Source organism: Monodelphis domestica, chromosome 7 (genome assembly GCF_027887165.1).
Source record: "Monodelphis domestica isolate mMonDom1 chromosome 7, mMonDom1.pri, whole genome shotgun sequence".
Classification (NCBI taxonomy): domain Eukaryota; kingdom Metazoa; phylum Chordata; class Mammalia; order Didelphimorphia; family Didelphidae; genus Monodelphis; species Monodelphis domestica.
The window spans coordinates 55036208-55044629 of record NC_077233.1 but is presented as its reverse complement, the minus strand read 5'-3'; the positions used below and the strand labels follow the sequence as shown (position 1 = coordinate 55044629).

The window sequence follows — 8422 nt, the reverse complement described above, 5'->3', positions numbered from 1 at the left end:
TCTCTCATTATCTGACTCCCTCTCTCTATATATATCTGTCTATATCCCCCCTCTCAATATCTGTCTCTCTCAATCTCTCAATCTTTCTCCCCTCTCTAGCTCTCTCCCTCTCTCCCATTCTCTCTCTCAATATCTTCCCCCCCCACTTCTCTCTCTGCCCCCTCTCAATATCTGTCTCTCTCAATCTCTCTCTCAATCTCTTTCTTCCCTCTCTCTATCTCTCTCCCTCTCTCCCATTCTCTCTCTCTGCTCCCTCTTAATATCTCTCTCAATATCTGTCTCTCTCTGTCTTTATATCTGCCCCCTCTCTCCATCTCTCTCCCTCTCCCTCTCCCTCTCCCTCTCCCTCTCCCTCTCCCTCTCCCTCTCCCTCTCCCTCTCCCTCTCCCTCTCCCTCTCCCTCTCCCTCTCCCTCTCCCTCTCCCTCTCCCTCTCCCTCTCCCTCTCCCTCTCTCTCTCTCTCTCTCTCTCTCTCTCTCTCTCTGTCTCTCCCCTGCCCTTCCCCTCTGCTCATGGATCCCTCCTGTAGCAGGGACCCCAAAAGCCAAATTTCGAATATGGGGCTCAGTCTCTAGGCAGAAATAATCCTGCTGTGAAAGAGGTCCTGGCCAAGACCATTCCTCCCAGTAGAGCAGCCCCTGCCTCTTACAGGCTGCAGCTGTATGAGCCATTGCCATGGTGATGGGAATGGGAGGAAAGAAGCATCTCCATTACACGCAGGAGCAGGGTGTAGTGGGCTTCCCCCACCTGGGAAACACAGAAGGAAGTAACCAAGCTGGTTTCCTAGTGTCTTCAATGAAAGGCACAGCTGCAGGGACTCTGTTCTGGGATGGCAATTGAGCCTCAATTGAGCTTCAAGCCCCCACCCTGGACAGGTGCTGACAATGCACCCTCTCTCCATGATATAAAGGAAAATGTCTCCCAGGACCATGGTTTTTCAACTATCCTTCCAGGAGGGCTGTTTATTTGTCTCTTGCAGCGATGTTTACAACATGACAATGCACTTCTGCTTTGTTCTTGGAGTGGATAAATAATTTATTTCATTCATTTGTTCAAACATGCTCAGACCTGTGTCTAATGTTGTAAGAGAAGCAAAGATGTCTCACACCATCCAGGAGCTTACTCTACCATCATAGATCATAGGATTTAGACCTGAAAAGAACATTAGAGAGAAATTATTCCAACCCCCTCATTTTGCAGATAAGAAAATTGAAGCCAGCGAGGAGAAATGAAAGGATCATAGGATCTTAGGCAGTGCAGTGGATAGAATTCTGAGCCTGGAGTCAGGAAGACCTGAGCTCATATCTGACCTCAGATACTAGCTATATGACCCCATGCAATTCATTTAATCCCTGCTTGCCTCAGTTTCTTCATCTGTAAAATGTCAATAATAATAGCACCTACCTTCCAGGGTTTTGTGAAGATTAAATGAGATAATATTTGTAAAGCACTTAGTAAGTAAATAAATACATGTAAATTATTATTATCATTATTATTATTTTACTTCTCTGGGTCTCACCATCCTCATCTATAAAATGAGATAATAATAGAGCCTATCTCCCAGGGTTGTTATGAGAATAAAATGAAATAATTCATGTAAAGTGCTATGCAATATGTTGAAGCATAACGTAATTACTAGCTATTCACTTTCATCTTGGATTTTGAGCTGTAAAAGACCTTAGAAATCATGGTACCCCCAAAGAGATAATGGACACAAAGACTTGTACAAAAATATTCATAGCTGCACTCTTTGTGGTGGCCCAAAACTGGAAAACGAGGGGATGCCCATCAATTGGGGAATGGCTGAACAAACTGTGGTATATGTTGGTGATGGAATACTATTGTGCTCAAAGGAATAATAAAGTGGAGAAGTTCCATGGAGACTGGAACAACCTCCAGGAAGTGATGCAGAGCGAGAGGAGCAGAACCAGGAGAACATTGTACACAGAGACTAATACACTGTGGTATAATCGAACGTAATGGACTTCTCCATTAGGGGCGGTGTAATGTCCCTGAACAACTTTCAGGGATCCAGGAGAAAAAAAACACCATTCATAAGCAAAGGATAAACTATGGGAGTGGAAACACCGAGAAAAAGCAACTGCCTGAATACAGAGGTTGAGGGGACATGACAGAGGATAGACTCTAAATGAACACTCTAATGCAAATACTATCAACAAAGCAATGGGTTCAAATCAAGAAAACATCTAATGCCCAGTGGACTTACGCGTCGGCTATGGGGGGTGGGGGGGAGGAAAAGAAAATGATCTTTGTCTTTAACGAATAATGCTTGGAAATGATCAAATAAAATATATTTAAAAAAAAAAAAAAAAAAGAAATCATGGTACCTAACCTTTTCATTTTCCAGGTGAGGAAGCTGAGACTCAGAGGGACATGGTGACTTCGAACTATAAGATCTTAGATTTGAGGAAACTTCTCAAAATTACTTCTAAGAAGAATCTAAACCACTGCTCTCTGATTCCAAATCTAGAACCCTTTCCTCTAAAGATGTGAAATAGTTAAGTTACAAGGCAATGTCAAGTTAACAGGCATCAATGGGCATGGGTTCTAATTCTGCTACTAATGCCTACTCCCTGTGTGACCTTGGCCAAAGTCATTTAACTTCTCTGGCCCCAACTTCTTCATTTAGAAAATTACATGGCAGGACTAGAGGGCCTCTGAGGTCCCATCTAGAGACCTTACAGGTGTCTAATCTAAGTAACTCCAGTCGTCATGTTCCTCCCCAGAGGATATGGTGATAGGCATGGGAATAAGTGATATCCTACTTTACCACTTGCCCTCCTGAAGTGGTCAGTCGACTCCAAGTTTGCTTCATAATTACAGCCAATATTTCAACAATGCCTTATTTGCTCAATACTTCATGGGCATGTGTTTCCATCACCATGGCAGGCTTCTTCCACCAATTCCACAGTCAATGGTTTCAGGAGATACTACAGCCAAAAACAATTCATCATCTTCTGGTGATGAGTTTATCAAGGCTTAATTAAAGCTGGTCTTCAGGCAACAGCCATATGGATCATTTACAAGCCTGTATTTGAACTTTCCCAATGTGTAAGCCTTTCCAGAGTTTACACTTCACTGATATTGCCTCCAAGAGTGCAGAGTCCCCTCAATACCCCCAAGGAGGTGCCAGCATAGGACGTTAGTGGGAGCTGTAGCACATGCCAATTTGACCATAATCGTTTATATTTACAAGCACTACCAGGTTTACAAATTGCAATGGGAGGCTTTTACTTCAAGACCAGTGTCCAAGTCTTGGCTTTAGACCTCTGATTCCACATATGACCAGACCTTGACTATTTGTAAAATGAGAAAGATTAATTCTCACGTCTAAGGAAGGCGTCTCAGTCAAATTCGTAGTGGTCAATAAGTCAATCCTAAACTCTTACTTGATCAATTTGTTTGTTTAAAAGCCTTTACTTTAAACCTTTCATTCTAAGACAGAAGAGCAGCAAAGACTAGGAAATCAGAGTTAATTGACTTGTCCAGGGTCACACAACTAGGAAGTATCAGAGGTCAAATTTGAACCCAGATCCTGGTGCTCTATCCACTTTGCTACCTAGCTGCCCCACTTAGTCAGTTTCTAAGCCATTCCCACTGCCATATCCTCCTCATCACTGGCACCAAAAAAGGGGTTGTTTATACTATTAGCACCTTTCCCTGAAACTCTGCCATTGAGGAAGGAGTCATAAGAATTAGAGTTCAGCTTGTGTCATCTCTTCCCCAAAGCCTCCCTTGATTTCCCCCACCCCAGTTGTTAGCACTTCCCCAAATGGCCTTGTTTGTGGTACACTTGGGTGTTTATGTGCTGTATCCTCTTATTAACATCTAAGACCTTTAAGGGCAAAGGACTGTTTGGTTTTTGTCTTTGACCATAGTAGGTGCTTAATAGATAATAGCTGAATAGAATGGAAATTGAAAGTAGGATGCCAGAGAGAAAGGGCCAAAGAAGTTGCCTAGGATCCCTCCTGCACTCCCACCACCCCCCATCTCAGAGGGCTTCCTGGTGGCAAACACACCACTCCATCCATTTAACCCTCCCACCCTTTTTACGGTGAGTAGTTAGGAACTTGGGATGTGACTTATAAAGGAAAGAAAGGATGTTTTTAATGTAGTGATAAACTGGGGTGATGGTTCATACTATATCTTACCACTTAATTCATCCTCTGGGGCAATAGGTAGTGCTGGACTTGGAGATGGGAAGAACTGGATTCAAATCCTGGCTCAGATACTTATTATCTGTGCTCCTAATGCTTCCTAGTTGTGGGGTTGTCATCTACCCTCTCCAGAACTCAGTTTCCTCTTCTGTAAAATGCTTGTTGATCACGTGGCTAGCACTTCCCATGGTGCTTTGTAAACCTTACATAGCTACAACAAAATATCTGATTCTTCATGCCCCCATTTGGGATTTTCTTGGCAGAAATCCTAGCTCGGTTTGCCATTTCCTTCTCCAGCTCATTTTATAGATGAAGAAACTGAGGCAAATACAGTAAAGTGGCTTGCCCAGGGTCACACAGCTAGAAAGTGTCTGAGGCCAGATCCAACGTCAAGAAGACTCTGAGTCTTCCTGATTCCAAGCATATTCTATCCACCACCTAGCTGCACCAAAATATACCCTTACAGAAGGGCATTAGAGAAGGGCACACAATAAGTCCAAAGTGAGAGAAAGAATAAGGGAAGGTCTCCTGAAACAGCTAATATTCCAACTGGTCTTTAAAGGATAGTTAGAAATTAGCAGGCAAAAAGGGGGAAGAGAATCCCAGGCATAAGGAATGCCCTGAACAAAAGTATGGAAATGAGAGAAGGCAGGTCATGATCAGGGCTAGGCAAGTGAATAGTCCAGAAGAGCTGAACATAGAAGGGAAAGAGAAGGCTGGACGGGGAGGATGCTGCCCTATCCCCAATCCTTTAAAGGAATTTAAACTTGACTCAAGATATCAGGGAGCCACTGACTGTCGTCTCTCCCCAGATCCACCAAGTCAGATCTCATTGACCTGGGGAGCTACCTCCCGGGGGGTGGGCATTTCAGAGCAGTGGAGACTCAGACCGGTGGTGTGTCCTTTAGGCACGTGGTCTACTTCTCTCTCGAACACCGAGCCCCACTAGGAAAGAAAAGAAGGCTCCTCATCTCCTGGAAGCTTTTCTGTCTTTCCCCTCCTTCCCCGCTCTCCCCCAGGGGGCAACACCTCCTCTGGCAATTTCCTCCATCGGTTCCCTCTGGGGAGGTTTCCCTAGCATCTCCTGGGTGCCTGGTCCGGCTCTTAAGCAGATTGCTTTGGTTTCCTCCTCTACAGCAGCTCACTCCAGAGACCTGAAGCCTGGAGGAGCCCAGAGAATCACAGCCCAAGGTCAAACACCTGACTGTCGGCTGAGCTAGCATCCTCTCTCGAGGGTGAGACAAGCAGCTCCTCCTCTCCTTGCCATCCCTCCTACCCCACCCCAGCCATCTTGCTGTTTCCCAGCTCCCCCTCTCCTTACCATCCCTCCCACCCTAGCCCAGCCATCATGCTGTTTCCCAAGCACGCAGGATGGATGCACCCACTGAGCTGGCTGTGCTGTCGCCTCTCTCTGAACAGCTCTGAGTCACCCAGTCGTCTTTCCCTGCTAGATCCTCGCCCCAGCCCTCCCTCCGCCCCCCAGCCCCCCTCCCATCTTCCAATGTCGGGGATAATGCCTTAACTCATTTCACAAACAGCATCTGCTCCTTTCTAAGCTGCTACACGACAGTGAGGCCCTTGACCCTCTGCCAGCATCTTCATGTCTCAGATCTCCTCTGGCCTGACTGTCTAGCCCAGTTCTCTTCAGTGATTCCACACTGAATGTCCTCAGGCCACCTCAGACAGCTCTAAACTGAGTCTGGCCTTATGTCTCCAGTCCATGGGCTAAAGGTCTTTTAAGGGGCTGAACAGCCCCATTTTTTCCTATCATTCAAGGTAGGATTTTTTGCCAGCATGTCAAGGTGAGGAGCTCTTCTGTTTGTTGGTTTAGTCACTTCAGTTGTTTCTAACGTTTCATGACCCCATTTGGGATTTTCATGGCAGACACTGGAGTAGTTTGCCATTTCCTTCTCCAGCTTGTTATACAGATGAGGAAACTGAGGCAAACAGGGTTAAGTGACTTCTCCAGAGTCACATATCTAGTAAGTATCCGAAGCCAGATCTGAACTCAAGAAGAGTCTTCCTGACTCCAGACCTAGCATTCTTTCCACTGTGCCACCTAGCTGTCCTTCTAATTCTAAAGGTCTCTTATTCTAGGAGGGGGCAGTTCAAAAATAGTTTGTCTTTATTTGATGCTAGGAGGAATATAGCAATCTAATCATTCACATATATGTCATATTATAGCACTGAGGGATTGTGACTTACCCAGGGTCATACAGAAAGTATATGCCAAAGATAGGACTGGAACTCGGGTCTTTCTGACTTTGTTGCCATCTTGCTATGGATTATAACATACTACTTCTCCAAAGAAAAATGTAGGCCTGGCTTGGCATTTGTCACCTATCTAATATCATAAATTGCAGAGCAGATGCTGACCTGCATTGAAAAAGGGAATTTCCATGGCAGGAGAATACCAATGAATCCCAAGTCTTGTCATAAAAGTAGAAAATTACATATGGAGCACATTAAGATTTCTAAGTGTAAACTCCCTAAAGTCCCAGGGGCTTTCGAACTCAGATCCAAACACTTAGTTTGACAAATGAGGAAACTGAGTTCAAGATAAATGAAGTGTCTTGTTCAAGGCCACACAGTGAGTCAGAGGGAAAGCTGTGACAAGCAATCATATGAGTGTCCTTGCTCAGAGATGGGAACCATCTCCACTGTCCTCCAGGAGGAAACGTGTTCCATCTCTTGCAATTGGTGAGAAATCAGCAACTGATCATGGGGGCATTTTTGTTCCAGAGAAAGCTCGCGGCCTCTATCCAGTGGATCCAGACAGCCAGAACAGAGCCCAAAGGCTTCCCTGTCTGCAAAAGGGTTCCACCTCCACGCCATCTAGCTGAGACTGCCACAGAGACAGATCTGCCAATGACCATCTTCCCGGGGAGCCACAGACCCAACCTGGGGACTTCAACCAGATGAGCAGGACAACAATCAGCACAGAGAGGAAAATTCTGGTGTGTGCAGCCCGCAGGGACTGAGCGGAACCCCAGACCTGGCAACTAAAAGCTCCATCTGGCAGGAGCTCCTCCCACTTGAAGCAACAGCTCTAGCATAAATAGCCAGCAAACCCTTACAATGGAGCAGCAACAGTAGTCAGGCTGGGAAACAGAACTAGGAACCTACCTGGGGATGCTCTGCAGAGCTGGGGACCTAGTGGGGAGGAACAAGGAAAGAAAAGAAAGCCGCCCCCCTATTTGTGCCCACCTGTCAGGGTTATCAATAGCCAATCATGGGGCAGGAGAAGAGATTTCAGGGTGTTTCTTGGGGGTAAAGTGGCTTCCTTGGGCAATTCAGACTGTAGACATCCATTGGGGAAACCTGAAAGTGCGTTTGCTTAACTGGTTCTAGTCTCCAGCATGACTAAAGGAGAGAGACAGAGACAGAGACATGGAGAGACAGACAGACAGACAGACAGACAGAGACAGAGAGACACACAGAGACAGAGACAGAGAAGGGGGGAGAGAGAGAGAGAGACAGAGAATACAGGGCTAGCCTCAGGAAAATTATCAATTGGCAAAGACTAACTGGCTTGTCCCCCCACTTCCCTTCTCAGGGTCTGTCCTCTTGGCCCCAGTCCTCCAGAACTTGGCTCTTAAGTGTCTGCCTCAATCACTTCCTGAGGTATTATGGGTTCCCTCTTAGGCACACATACACTTTCACAGGGAATTCTGGAAGGCTGAAAAGCTTTGGAGACCTGATTCAACAATTCAAGAAAACAATACACACAATGACCACAACAATGGAAAATGAAGGAAGAACAGCCAAACAATTAAACCTGCAGGTTATCAATTATAATGGCCAAGCTTGGTCCCAAGGAAGGAAAATAAACAGACGCCTCCCTCTGTTCCTTAGAAGAGGTGGAGAGCCATGAGCAGGGAAAATTACATACATAACACATTAAAGGTGACTGTCTGCTGGATTTTTTTCTTTCTTCTCCTTTTTAAAAATTCATTGTTATATAGGATGGTTCTCCGAAAGAGAGAGGCAGGAATACAGGGTGCAGTGTGGGTAGTGTAAAAATAAGAGATAGAAATAAAAATCCAATTTTTTAAAGATGCTTAATTCAATTGAGCAAATCTTCATTAGTCACCTATCATATAAAAAGCATCATGCTAGGTCCTAGAGCTACAACAAAATAAAATGGCCCTTTCCCTCAATAAGCTTGTATGGCACTGAGAAAGAGGAATATCACATATATACAGCTCAGTGTCACCCGGGTACAATAAATCTAAAAGGAATCT

At 45.2% G+C, this 8422-nt stretch overlaps 1 long non-coding RNA gene across 1 annotated transcript; it reads left to right on the top strand.

Moving 5' to 3' along the window:
* The first annotated feature begins 454 nt into the window (after positions 1 to 454).
* Positions 455 to 8100, top strand: LOC107649665 (uncharacterized). The gene is made up of 4 exons (XR_001623683.2): positions 455 to 875; positions 5316 to 5413; positions 6921 to 7135; positions 7735 to 8100. It is a non-coding gene; the product is annotated as an uncharacterized LOC107649665 (long non-coding RNA).
* The last annotated feature ends 322 nt before the right edge of the window (positions 8101 to 8422 follow it).